The 13606-nt window shown below is 60.5% G+C and overlaps 1 protein-coding gene across 1 annotated transcript in view; it reads left to right on the top strand.

The window, feature by feature from the left end:
- LOC117641111 overlaps positions 1-13606 on the top strand; it is a 192144-nt gene that overhangs the window by 110028 nt on the left and 68510 nt on the right. The window contains exon 7 of the mRNA XM_034378224.1: positions 12940-12973. The gene's annotated coding sequence lies outside the window, so the exon portion shown is untranslated. The remainder of the gene's footprint in view (positions 1-12939; positions 12974-13606) is intronic.

The following is a 13606-nucleotide window of genomic DNA, read 5'->3' as shown; positions in this document are numbered from 1 at the left end:
GCATGCCAACCTGGTCATTACGCCGTGGACGCTATGGACCTCTGAGGGAGACATAAGCGGGGAACAAAGAAGCCATTTCGCGGCACAGTATCTCTCGGAGAGTGTATTTAGGGGCGATCGGGGGCCCCGTGCGGCTCGCCGTGCGCCCCGGCCGAGCTCTCCCGAGGCAGCGCGGCGCTCCCGAGCGGCCGTTCCACGAACCGAACGAGCGACGCGAAATGGTTCAGTTTCAGTTCAGCAGCAGTCTTATGGCCAGTTGTTTTCTGCCAGCAATTTCGAGGCCCCCGCTTCGGGTGTTATTATCGTTATTTGGATTATTATTTGCCCTCCTAATACAGACGGGACGTCACCTTTTCTCTTTTTATCGGGGCGCGCACTGCGCACTTTTGTACTCAACCACATGGCGCATTTTTCTCAAGCGCGCAAAAAAAGAAAACATTGGGAATAAAAGTTACTTTGCCGTTGGTGAGGTGGCCGGCAGGCAGTCAAAGGGAAGTTTGCACTTTTTATTCGTCTCGATGAATGGCGGTCACGCTGTGGGCACAGTGGGCTGCGCGGCCCGGGCCGACCAACATCTTGATAAAAGCGCGCTGTTTTTATAGAGGGCGTTAGCACCACCTTCCGCAGGGCCGCGGTGGCCGCCCAGGCCCTCAGGATGCGTTTAGAAGTGCGCCATTTTTCTTGCGATATGCAACTGTTTGAGGCAGAAAGGCACCGGGCGAAGGAATTAAAAATATATGAGGAGTGCAAGATGGCTTTCCATAAAAGTCGCGACTCGTGCCGCGCAAAACGCGCCGTTTACCGCCAGCAATAATGCATGGGAATCGGCCTTGGGCGCTCTGGAGCGGAGAGCAAGGTGTCCGTCGGCCGTGGGTATCGCGGTGAACGGGCAGTTTCGGTCGCCTTCGAGGTATCGATCGGAATTCCGAAGAGAGCGGCGTGCTTCTCGCATCGGCCGCCAAGAAGGACCAAGCGCCAAGAAGCGACGGGCCTGCCCGGGCGTTTGAATGTTGGCGCGGCCCGCACAGGAAGCGCCCCCTCCAGCTGGTGACATCACCGACCGAGCCGCCGGGTCGGCTGCTGCGGTGCGCTGGAGCCGAGGAGCTTCAGCGATCTGCCGCCAGGTGGCGCGCCGGTCCCGGAGGACATCCCGGCCACCCTCGCCGGAGCCGCGTCGGGGCCGCAGGGCCGCGGGGTGGCCGCGTCGCAGTTCCGCCCTCTGCCGCGCGCGGCGCTGCGGTCGCGCTGGGCTAGACAGCGCTAGTCGGCGCTAGTCCTGCCGAAGCGCTTTTGTCACTCCGATATGCGGGGTATCGGCGCGGGGGGGAGGAAAAGCTGTCATTCGAAAAAGCGGCTAGCGCTGCCGACAACCCACGCACTCTTTGCGGAGTGACCAACAGCTCTGCAAACGACTTTGCCTCTGGAAAATCTCAAAACATTTCGGGCTGTCCCTGTTCGTCAATTGTAACGCCGTCTAGTTTCACTCGCAGAAAACTTCGAAAAAAAAAAACCGATGACAAAACCCAACGATGACGTAGCCCTGAAAACGAGTCCAAATAACTCCCCGAAGTGGAAAGGTGCGGTCGGGATATCGAGTATAAAACAGAAAAATATGGAATAGTGAAAATGGGAGAGATATTCCTGGCATTGTCCCCACAGGGGGCCCCCACGGGGGCATGAGCGTTGGCGAGTATTGCCCCCCTTCCCCCCTTTCGCCATGAAACGGGATGGCGGGATATTGGACCGGCAATGGCACGCCAGAAGTATAGGAAAGCGCCTCACAGGTGAGAGGGGAGGAGAGAAAAGAACGTGGAGGCCCCCCGGCACAGTATGTGTGTATAGAGACACGTGGGAGAGATTCGAGGGCCCCTCTGAACGCCACTGCGCGCCACTGCGCGAGGATGCCCCGAGGTGAACGCTTCCCCGGATGGCTGGCTGGCTGGTGCTGTGCCCGAGGCTGTGCCCGAGGCTGTGCCGCTTCTAGATCCGATTGAATCAACTCGCAGGAAGGGGTAGCAGGAATCCTCAGCGACGGTCTGCACATCGTCCTCGCCGACTCTCTTTTTGTCCTTCACACACACACGCACGCACACACCTACACACGCACACACACACACACACACGCACAGGTGTTGCACCTGGCATCCTGTGCGCGCGTGTGGGTGCGCACCTGTTCCCGAGAAAGGGGTAAGGTGGCGGCGGCGACGACGACGTGCCACGCATGTGCAACTACTGACCAAAGTAGTCATATCGAAGTCGGTAAAACCACTTCCTTCCCCTTCGTACACTTTGTGTGCCCCCCCTCCCCCTTTTCCTGACCTGGCGGCGCTTTTCTAGGAGACAGTGCAAAAACAGGAAATCCTCTCCCGAAAATTGGGAATCCAAATTGAAGTGGTGTTCCCAGTGGGTGCGGTATGGGCAATAAATTCATTGTCGTGACGGTCCCGAGGGCTATCGTGATTTAGCGCGCCGCCCTCCGCAGTCCCGTGGCATCATTCCATCCCTGTCCCTTTTTTCTTTTTTGTCCCCTGTTTTTTTTTTTCTCGGAAGGGGTGGGGTGGCCGTGTGACTTCCACACCCCGCCGCCAGGGAGCGTCGCCGTCGCCACGCCATCGGCGGCAGTCTTCGCACTGTCCGCTAGATTGCGGCAGCGGTTTTAATTTCTCCGGCGGCACTGCAGCACTGGGCAAGCAAACTCGGCCCGCACGACGCCGCGGCATTTTCATTTTAACGACGCGACGCGTGTTTTGGTTCCGAGAGAGCTTTTACTTTTAATGCCTTTGGCAGTTTGCTTCCGTTTTGCCTCGTTTGCCTGAGTGTATCCAGCGGAACGCAGCGGCGGCGGCGGCCCTGAACGCCGCTCCAAATAAAGTCAAGACACTTTTTAAAACGCCGCGGTCCGGTTTGACAGTGCAGGCGCAGCCGCAGCGCGAGGAAGAGTGGGGAGGGGGGAGTTATTTGGCTGTATTATCCCGCCTGGCAATCGATCGCCTCCCTCCCCTCCCCTCCCGCGGCCCTTACGGGGGCTGAACTCGCGGCCTGACCGTCTTTTTGCCCCTTTCCACCCCCTCCCTCCCTCCTCTTCGCGGTGCTGCTGACGCCGCCATTGCGATTTTCGAGATCTCGCCACGGCGCCTCTCACGACCGCACACTCACACACACACATTCAGTGGGTACGGCACCATCGGAACTATTCTTGTAAATTCCCGCCGAGCCTGGAATTCCCTCCCCGCTCACTTCTTCTCCTCCTTCTTCTCCCTTCGGTTCCAGGCCGGCCAGGCACGCCCCCTCAGGCCCCCTTTAGCCCCCCTTAGGGCCGTTGGCAGCCCATCCGCGGCGTTATCTTTAACGTCCATTCTTTCCAGGAGATGAGCAGGGCGGCCGGGGGCGGCAGGTAGCTAGAAAGTGGCGCCAGCGCTTTGAATAGGTATTGCTGCGATAAAAGTTTGCGGTTGCGCGATGAAGATCCACGCGCTGCGCCGCGCACGGGGGTTGATGGCGCGGGCCTAGCGGCCCGGCCCGGCCCGCCCGCTTCCAACGACCAAAATTTTCCGCCTCTTACTTTTACGCGGCTCGCGGGGAAAATGGGCTCGGCTCGGCTGCGCCAATGGGAGAGCGTTCAGCGTGGATACGCGGTCCATTCGCCTGTCTAAACAAGGACGATTCCGAGCAATACTTCTTCTGCTGTCGATTTCAGTGTGGCGTACTATTCCACACCAGCCAGTTTGAGCCAAGGTGAGTTAGAGAGAAAGGGGTAGTCCAACGAAAGGTCCTTGGCGCAGCGCTAAGGACGGCTGGCCTTCCACAACGGGCGATTCCGCGCAGGTGTCTATGCGGTACTGCTTGTGCCCCGCGTGAGAGCATGGCGGCGGGAAAACCTCGTCGTCCGCAGTGCCATGGAGTACAGTATGCGCCATTGGGGAGGGGCCTTGCCTGGCCGGGCCGGGCCCGACAGTGGGGGCGCAGCGACGGGGCGCGAGGGCCAGTGCGGCCCATACAGTTTTACGATAAGGATCGCGCTCTCGCAGCGCGCTCGCAGCAACCAGCGCTGCCCGACTATGCCATCTCTCTCCCACCCCACGACGAGGACCTCCTGCAAAGGGCTCAGGACCTCGGCAAACGGCCAGGGAGGCAGCGCGGCGTGGCGGGGCGGGGCGGGGCGGCGGCGCCGGGCGGTCCGCTGCGCCCTTGCATGGCGCCGTGCTCATGCTACGCGCGGTCCAGCCCGGCCGGCGCGGCCCCCCACCCCGCCACGGCCCGCCACGGCCCCTGCGCACTAAGGGTGCACTCCTGCGAACTTTGACGCGGCTGTGCCACTCCGCGCCATTCGGCCCGGCGGGTCAGCCTGCGTTACCTCGCCCCCCACCTCGCCCCGGTGGCCGTCGACGGGCTGTCAACAAGCTGGAGACGCCCCGTGCTCGCACTTCAAAAGTGCTAACGACGCCCGGAGTCTCCGCCCGGACTTTCTCAGTGAATTATTTTGGCGGCAAGGCGCTCTGGAACGCCCGGAACGCCCCGATCCTCGACAACCGGCACCTGAGTCCCCGCCCTCCCCCAAGTGATGGACATCGGACAGGTGGACAGACGGGCAAGCGGACGGACGGGCCTGGCACCGCGGCGCTGCCTACCCTGCAGCCCCGCCCCGCCCCGCCCTGCGCGCCAAGCACACCAAGTACCAACTTCCGTCGTAAATCCCCGGCTGGAAAAGTTGTGCGCAAGAAAAACAGTGCCGTCTATCTGGGGCGCCTTTTCGGAAAGACATCGAGGCGGGGCGCACTGGCACACTGCGCAGCACTGCAAGGTGGCGGTAAATTGGTGTTGAGCCTAATTCATTGTCGCGCATGGCGGCCCTGGCGGCCGGGGCAGGCCGGCACGGCGGCGCGGCGGGGCGGCCCTATCTGGGCGATGGCTCGTGAGGGAGGCCGTCGAGGAGGCCGTCGTGGACCGGAGGGGCAGGGCGGCGGGAGGCGGAGCGGTGCTGCTGGTGGATTGCCCATGGGAGCGATGGTATCTTTCATGTGGCCGTACTCATAAGACTTATGGGATCGCGCCCCCCCGCGTGGCCTGCGTCACTGCCTTTTCGATCCCTCGCGGGGGAACGGCGCGGCGCCTCCAGTGCGGGAGGCAGGTACAGAGGTGCCGGCATGTCGGGCACGCCGGGCACGCCACCGTTTGATGAGCATTAGGGTGTGGCGGCTTTTGGCGGAACCAACGCCAGCCGTGCCATAGATCGGATCCACTTCTTGCCGGTGGGCCGAGGGTGAATTCCGGGCGGGGCGGCGGGGCGGGGCGGCCTCCCCCTCGCTGCGGCCCGTGGCGCCCTCACCGGCAATTCCGTGAACTAGCGCTGCCGCTACGCGCCGCCACGCCGCGGGGTGCGTCCGAAGCGGCAGGGTTCGGCCGCCCCGCCGCGCCACCTGCAGTGCGAGGAGGACGGACGACGGCGTCGCGGCGGGAGGGCGACGCAGGGCGACGCGCCACCGGCTCGGCGGCCACCCTCCCCCACCCTCCCCCTACGCCCTTGCCGCCGTCTCCGTCTGGCCCACATCCAGGCCGTGCTGCAGACAGAGACGGAGCGAGCCGCCGCTTCGGAGGCAGCTGCCGGGCCTGCTCGGCAACATCGACCCTTTTCGGGCTGCGTCCGGATCTGCCTTCCCGCCGTCCTTGCCGCACACGGTGCTCGAGAGGGGGCCGAGAAGAGGGCCGATTTCGGGGGCGATTCGAACGCGGGCCTTCCACCCATGCCCCTGCCCGCGCCTTCCAGGACTGTAGACGGCCGGGCTTTCGCGATTCGCGGGCTGCTTCGGAACGGTTTCGAACCACTGCTTTGAAACACCCTGCAGCGGCTGCTGAGGCGAAGCATATGCGCCGCTCTCAATCACGCTACGCGCACATCCCACCGTGTTGTCGCGTCCCTTACATTTTTTCCGGCCCTGAGAGAGACATTAGAAAAATTTACAAGCCAGATCCGAACGGAGCGATCTGAATAAAAATGGATGAGACCTGGGCGAGCCAGCGCACCCAAGGGACAGCAGCGGCAGCGTCCCACACTGCAACCCCTGCAGCCCCCCGCCCGGACCAGCCCGGCCCACACGGACCCCTCGCCGGCCCCATGTGAAGCCCAAGATTTATCGCGAAGAAGGGCGCGTTAATAAACGGAATCCTGCCGGCCCGATCCTCCAATCCCTTATCACACATTCGCCATTAATCTCCATCTAGGCGGCAGGCCGAGCGGCAGGCCATGGCGTGCAGGCCGCCTTCTTTACCCTCCTCCATTTTTCCGATGCCGCCCCACCCGCATCCGGGGAGGGGGAGAATTAACACTTCTCCCCACTAGATCCTAATTTACAACTTTAATTACAAATTCGGACGCCTGCTGCCGCCGAGGGCAGCGCGCCGCTGTTTTTGGAATATGGCATCGGGGGGATGAGGGCGGGCTGACCACTGCAGCGCCACTGCGAGGGCTTATCCTAATGGGCGCACACTGGACTTAATCTTGGCGCGCTGCACGGAGTGCCCCCACGTACTCCAACGAGGCCATCGGCGAGGGAAGCGAGATTGGTCGCATCGAGCCCCCGCGCGCCTGGCTGCAAAAAAGCAACGCGCATTTATAATCCAGATCAGCACAGCAGTTGTTCGCCCACTGACCATGTTTTTTTTTTCGACCACTCGACCGATAAATTAAATTACAGTGCAGGCATATGGGCCCGGCTGTGACGCAAACGAAACTGCACGCATGCAGAGCAGCACGGACAAATTGTAGGACGAAAATAAATAATTCCGGTAACGGTGAATGGCTTCACCTCCAGGGCCACCCGTGTGCGGCTCTCTGTGTGTGTGCGTGTCTCAAGGACAGTCGGAATGGGGTTACCGTCACATTTGGCATCCCTTTTCTACATTATGCGGCCGTCAAGGACAAGCTCTCGTCTCTGTTTCCCTGTCCGCGCGAGAGCGACAAAGACGGCAGCTCCATGAGCCATCCGCAGCCATCCGCAGCCATCCGCCACCCCATTTGCAGCCGTCCACGCCACCGCAAACGGCGTGTTGTGGCGCGGCGTCCTCTGTGCCTTCACCTTTCTTGAGGGAGAAGAGAGAGAAATCCGGCCGGGGAGTCTTCAGGAGCAGCAGGAGACATCGGCCAGATGGCCAGAAGGCCGCCCCGCCACCCCGCCGCCTCTGCCGGGGGATGTCACCCGACACCGCATTCCAGGAGGAGCGGGGCGCGGGTTCAAATCCACCGTTTTTCTCCTTTTTCCCGCCACCGTCAGCTCGTGCCGGCGCCGCACTATTTCACGGCGTAGTGGAAGCCCGGACGGGTACGTGCCTCGTCGGGGTGCGCGATGGCCGGGGTGTGCTCTTAACAATTACTGCTTACAAATTACGGGAAATGAGCTAGCCGCCCTCTCCGCGATGCGTGCCAAGTCATCCAGGGAGGGTGGTGTGGGTGGCCATGCGGGGCCTCTTGCAGGCTGCTGGGGGTGGGCTGCCCGGGGCAGGCTGGGGCTTCGAATATTTATCGGTGAGGTCTACCTCCACCCTCGCTTTCTCTGCAAACCCCCTCTCTCTCTCCCTCCCCAGGCCATTCAAAAGGGTGCCACTGCGCCACTACCGCTGTGCTGTACCAGCGACGCTGGAAAATGCATGCTTTTTACCCGACACGTTTTGTGTTTCAGCATTTTTTTGACGCGATAATTTATCTCTATAATTTTATGCAGGGCATCTATAGTGCTTCTTCATTTGGAATGTTACAAGGACTTGCATTTTCATGATAAAATTGTACTCGTCAAAAGGCGACGACTTTCATGTGGCGATTCGGTCCGTTTGCATCGCTCCTCAATGGACAGCGTTGCGTGTTTTTGCCCGCTCTCCTGAAAGCGAAAGTCGCCCTTTATTTCTCAGTTTGCCTTGAATGGCGGACAAAGGGGTGACGAAGAACCGCCTTATCTGCCGAAAGGAAACCGATGCAGTTCCAGGCGGCCGTTCCAGACACGTCGGAAGGACCCCGACGGGACGGAGCGCGCCGAGCAACCCCCAGCCCCACCTGGCTTTTCGACAAGCCTACGCCGATCGCCAGATACCGCCGCCGTCCGCCACCGCACCACTACCGAAAAGCTAATAAAAGCCATGAATAAAAGTGAAAGTACTGCTTTTAAAGGCCGTAAACTGTCCGCGCCCAAGATTTATAGAGAATGGCCCCCCCTTTCGTTTTATCGAGTTGTTCCTCCTCCTTGTGTGTGAAATGACGACTCGGCTTTACGGCGTCGCAGTGCTAATCATTGGTTCCGAAATAGGGGGCTCACGCGATCCGGGCGATCGACATGCCATTTCCCTTTTAGAACTCATTCCTTTGTACTTTTGTTGTTTGCGCTGACCGCCGCGGCCCGCCGTTTCCATGACCCCGCCGCGGGAAAAGCAGTTCCATCCGTGCGAACGGAAAACCTTGCCGAAAGTTCTGCAGCTTTACCATTTTTGAACGGCAAGTCAGACCCATTTTCTCCGCTCACTGCCAGCGTGCGGTCCAACCACTCAGCTCAGGAGTGTGCGCAGGATTAATGATTGCTAGTGACCACCAACAAAAACACTCAAGAAACTGTAATATTGGCCAGCTAAGAGCATTTTTTGGCCTATTTTCCTAAGAAAAACCCCCAAAATCCTCAAAAATCAATTTCAAAGCCAGTTTTGGCTTGTGATTAGTGATTACTGCAGTAATTAATGGACGAAGTGTACACACGATTTCCAGAGTGGTGGACCCCTCGACTGCCAGTCACGCTGATAAATATTTTTTTCGATTTTTTGGCGGGTACTTTCAACCAAATTCACACCTCAAATTTTTTATGCGTACACCTTTTTTCACGGTGTGTGCGCGTGTGAGGCTGTGTGGGCCGCCCTTCCCTGCTCACTCCCTGCGCCTCCACGGCGCGGCCTGGCGTGGCGCGGCGGGGCGATGGGTGACGGCGTCGTACTCGGCGTCATTCTCGCCCGGCGGCCGTTTGGGCCGTTTGCAAGATGGCGTCATGGCGCTCGCAGTTGCCAAGATGGCGCCGCTCGACGCTTACACAGTCGCCGCGCCTCTCGCCGGCTCATTTTGCCGCTCGGCCCGCACGGCGAGGCTGTGTGGCCGGTACGCACTCCGGAATAGCCCCCTCACGACGACGGGGACGACGGGACTCCCTCGGCCCTCGCAAGCGCGGGGGCGGGAAAAAAATGTTTTGAATTCTGCAGAAAGGGAAACAAGTTCTAAACGTCCGCGTGACTGTTCCGTCGGCAATACTCGTGACTGTAACGAGCCTCGGCGTGTGACGCAACGCCCGAGTCGGGGGGGGGGGGGGGGGGAATGTCCGCAAAACGGCCCCGGAACGGCCGTCGCCCTTTCCCTTTTATGAAATGTTTTGACTAAGTCACGCGGAGAGAGGGCGGCCCGGCACGCCGCGGCACGCGCATTCCATGCCCAACTTTTGCCGCCCAAAATCCCCTCGGCGTGTCGCTTTATCGGCCGTCCAGCCACTGTGCTGCGCAGTGCTGCCACGGCGCGAATATTTCCCCCGCAAGGCGCTATGGGGCCCATCCACTCCGCTTCCACGGCGACGGAAAAAATATCCGACGGCGAAATAAATTTATTGAACTTTACTGCAATGACGACGCGAGAGAAAGGAAGAAAAAGTGGCAACACAAGTTGAGAAATAAATTAAAACGGCAGGGGGAGGGTGAGTGACTCTGGCGGGGCGCCCCGATAGCGGAGGCATCATTCTTGCGCACCCTCTCCTGTCACCCTCCCCCGCCAGTGGCCCCGCAGCGGCCCGGCAGTCCCGGCATCGCCTCACAGGTCCCTCTGAGATTTCAACGGATTGCCCACCGCACTGCCGCATCTGCCGAGACCGCGCCACGCCGGCAACGCCTGTGGCAACGCCCCGCTCCCTCTGGAGCGCCCTCTCACAGCAGAAGGGCCGGTCCAGAGACCCGCCGCAGACTCGACTACAAACCATCAGCAAGATCTAGCAAATAGTGTATGGCATGGGTCCCCAGATGGCGCGCCGGAACACACTGGAGTTTGCTGCGGGGCTGGAAAGCGCAGATATGTCGCGCTGGAGAATGAGAAGAAGCAAACTGGAGGAACGAGCGGGGCCACTGCCAAAAAAAAGGCGAAAAGGCGAAATCCTTTTTCCAGGTAGTGGATGGTTTTGCGGTGTCGGAGTTGGCTGTGCTGCCGCGTCGCCACCCCCTGCATGGCTGCCACCCCGCCCCCCGCCCCGCCCGGCCTGCCTATTCCAACTTTGGCCACCCCCTTTGTCTGGGGGAATTCACAATGAGGCGAACAAGTGGCGGGATGGCTGCTAGCGCCGCTGGCGCTGCGTTTGCCGCGCTTGCTGCGCTCCTCCGGTCGTTCCCCGAATTTCCGCGCCGTCGTCCTCACCCTTGCCGCCCTTGGCGCCTGCCTCCGGTACTGCCAGTGTACTGCCCAAGACGCCGTTGGCCCTCATCGAGGCCCTCATCGAGGCCCTCATCCAGGGCGGCATTTTCCCCGGCGATGTATGTGGCCGGCGCTATCGCACCGCGCCTGGAGGGGTGGGAGGCAAGGGTTGCGGTGCTGACGCGCCGTGCCCCCGAAGCGCGCAGCGAACGCAGCGAAGCGCGGCCCGACGCATTCCTGGGGCGTGTGGTCTCCGTACGCCTCTCGGCCCGCCGGAATTCGACGCTGTCAAATTCCTCTGATATAGGAACGGGCGAAAATATGTGCGAGAACTGGCTGACCTGCCTGCCGGCGGCCGCATCGTCTGCGCCTCGCTCCGCCTCGCCGTCCGTCCGTCCGTCTGCCGCGAGCTTTATCTGTTCCGGATCAACAACCCCCAGCCCTGCCAATTTCCTCCGGCCGCCGTAGTGCCTCTGTCTGTCTCTCTCGCTCTCACGGCGCGCCGCAGCCAGCCCGGCACGGCGACGGCTGATCGATCAATCGTCGCGGCAGTGCCCTTGAAGCATCAGCACATTACCATCAACCCCCTCGTGAGGCCTCATCATCCGCCGCCAGAACCATCGGCCGCCATCCGCCGCCATCCGCCCCCCGCCGAGGACACGCTAGATGACGCCCCGCGAGCAGTTCACACCGACAAAAAATATCAAAACGAGAACCGTAAAGCTGAGGCTAAAGTTGCCAGTGTTTGAATTTCAACTTAAGATTGGTTGAGAATTTGTTTGCCTAAACCTCCACGATCCACCGGGGGACCGCTGAGCAGCGTAATCGGAAATGCCAACGCTCTCAAGACATAAACCGGCACTTCCGGACACCCTTCGCTAACGGTGCTGGCCGTGCTGGCCACGATTGGAGCGTTTTCTCGTAACTGCGGGCTCGGGAAGGACCATTGAAAGATGAGCAACGATTTCTTCCATGCCGCCGGATTGCATTTATCTGCGGGTACCCGCGTCAGCCCGTCGGCGAATCGCCCCGACCAACAGGCGCTCTTCCTTCCCCCGACGCTTCTGCCTCACTCTTCCCCGCTGCCGATGTCGCGGCGGGGCGGCAAACGCGCCAAAGCAGCAACGGATAACACGCCATCATCCCGCGCTTGCTTTTTTATTTGCTTATTGACCTGCGCTAAGGGGAGCCTGGTTGCCCCGGCGGCCGCGCTCATTGGTCCGTAAGTCGCCCTGGCCGCCGCGGCAGTTACGCGGTTTCGGCGCGCCGCTTTCCGCCCCGGCGGCGCCGGCCGGCGAAGCTTGACGCAAAGCGCGCACCGCGCATTATGTGTGCGTGACGTGTTTACGGGCCGCGCCATCACACTGTTACGGCCGGCGTGTTGTCTATGGTGATGAATCGGCGGCGGCGGGGATGAGAGTTCGAGACCGCGGCCTGCCTGCCGGCCTGCCCGGCCTGTATGGGCACGCCGTCGGCCCCTCCCCCTTCCCCTCGCGGGGATTTCTCCCTTATTTTTTGCGGTCGTAAAAGGAATGAAAACAAAGATTTTTGCATGCAGATGCATTCGGTGAACGCGCTTTCGGTTCGAATGTGTGCGTCATTCCCCCGTGTCCATTATCAACAATTCGTGAGTTTGGTCCTTTTCATCCTGTAATATACATTTTTCTGCAATGCGAATTTCCTTTTCAGTAGTCGTTAACCTCTTCTTGCCGCCCATAGAGCCTCGTCATTTGTAGTACCATTGTCCTGTTGGGTGTCCTGCAGTGACGTGAAAGTCACGTCGAGTGCGGTTGCGGTGCAGACGACGATTCCCCCTCCCCCCTCCCCCCACCCGGCCACCCTTCAATGGCAAGACAAAGAGTCTGTCACTGGTCCACTGTGCTGCTGCCATGCCAAATCAGGCGCCGGCAAGTGTGAACTGAGGTCCAGAGAGGCGCCTCTGGGCCCACTTTCAACAAAAGAACAGCGTTAAAATTTATTGCGGATCAATTTCCTGTTATTTTTTGTAATTTTTATTGCACCGCAAAGACGAAATAAATTTTTATCAGGAACATTAACAATTTACTAATTTTCACCAGTGGCCCGTTTCAAAGAAATAAACTCCGGTTTTGGAGGCAATTAAAAATGCCGTCCGATGCGAGCCGTTTTCAATAACTGATTGGCTGCAGGGCGACGATCAGGCTGCCCCGATAATTGCCGGCGGCTCGGACCGCGCCGCGTCCGGGCGCGATGGCGCTGTCCTTGTCGCGCCCCCAGTGTGGTGGCCGGTGCGACGCAGACGGGGACTGTTCCCAAACGCGCCTGGTTTCGACAGCCGGCCGTATACATCGAGAGGGCGGGGGAGGGGGGTGGGGGGCGTGAGGAACAATTAATGCCCAGACCGGCGCTGCTGGCGATGTCAAATGTCACAGCGGCCCTGCGCGCCGTTCGGGCAGCCACACAGAATCTACGATTTCGGGGAAAGACTGGAAGGGGCAGTGAACCCGTTCGTTAAAAATATCCTAACCGTGTGTTTGTTCTTTTTGTTCCAGAACGGATTCTCACTGAGTGCAGCAAGTGGTGTCGGTGAGTTTAAAATTCGGCAGTTCAAGCTGGGCGTCGCCCGCACTTCCGGGACGACTTTCGGTTTCATTCACTCTCGTTCTCCGGAAGCGGGCGTGCTTCCGTGCCGGCGAGTGAAAGTGTCCTCGAAATCACAATAAAACATTTACGCCAAGACACCGGCGTATACCTCTGCCGCCCCCGCAAGGCCACAGCCAGGACCTCGTGACTTCGCGTCTGTCACACAGGGCGTGTTTGTTTTCATGTTAGTAGGTAAACGACCTTTAGTGCGTTTTTATGTCGGTTTGGCGGCGGCCCGCCCCGCCCCGCCCCGCCCCCGCCGCCGGCTGGTGTTCATTTCACACGTCATTCTCGGGGACAATGAACGTACTCAAAATCAGTGGCGAGCCCCTAATGTTTACCATCTTTTCAACGCGCCGGCCGCCGGGCCGCGGCGGCGGGAGCGGGCCGGGTGGTGGGGGAGCGTCATCATCGGCGCCGCGTTTGCGAATCTGACCGCAAGATGGCTCTCGCGTCGCCGCCGGGCGGCCGCCGTGCGACGAGGACGGCGAGAGGCGAGCCGCGCCGGGCGGGAGCGAGAGCGCGGCGTCTCCCCCCGGCCCACCCGGCGCACCCGGCCCGGCGGGCGCGCCAGAC

This window comes from Thrips palmi, unplaced genomic scaffold (assembly GCF_012932325.1).
Source record: "Thrips palmi isolate BJ-2018 unplaced genomic scaffold, TpBJ-2018v1 HiC_scaffold_15, whole genome shotgun sequence".
In the NCBI taxonomy this organism is placed as follows: domain Eukaryota; kingdom Metazoa; phylum Arthropoda; class Insecta; order Thysanoptera; family Thripidae; genus Thrips; species Thrips palmi.
The sequence above is the reverse complement of the archived record's forward strand: the minus strand, read 5'-3'. Positions and strand labels throughout refer to the sequence as shown.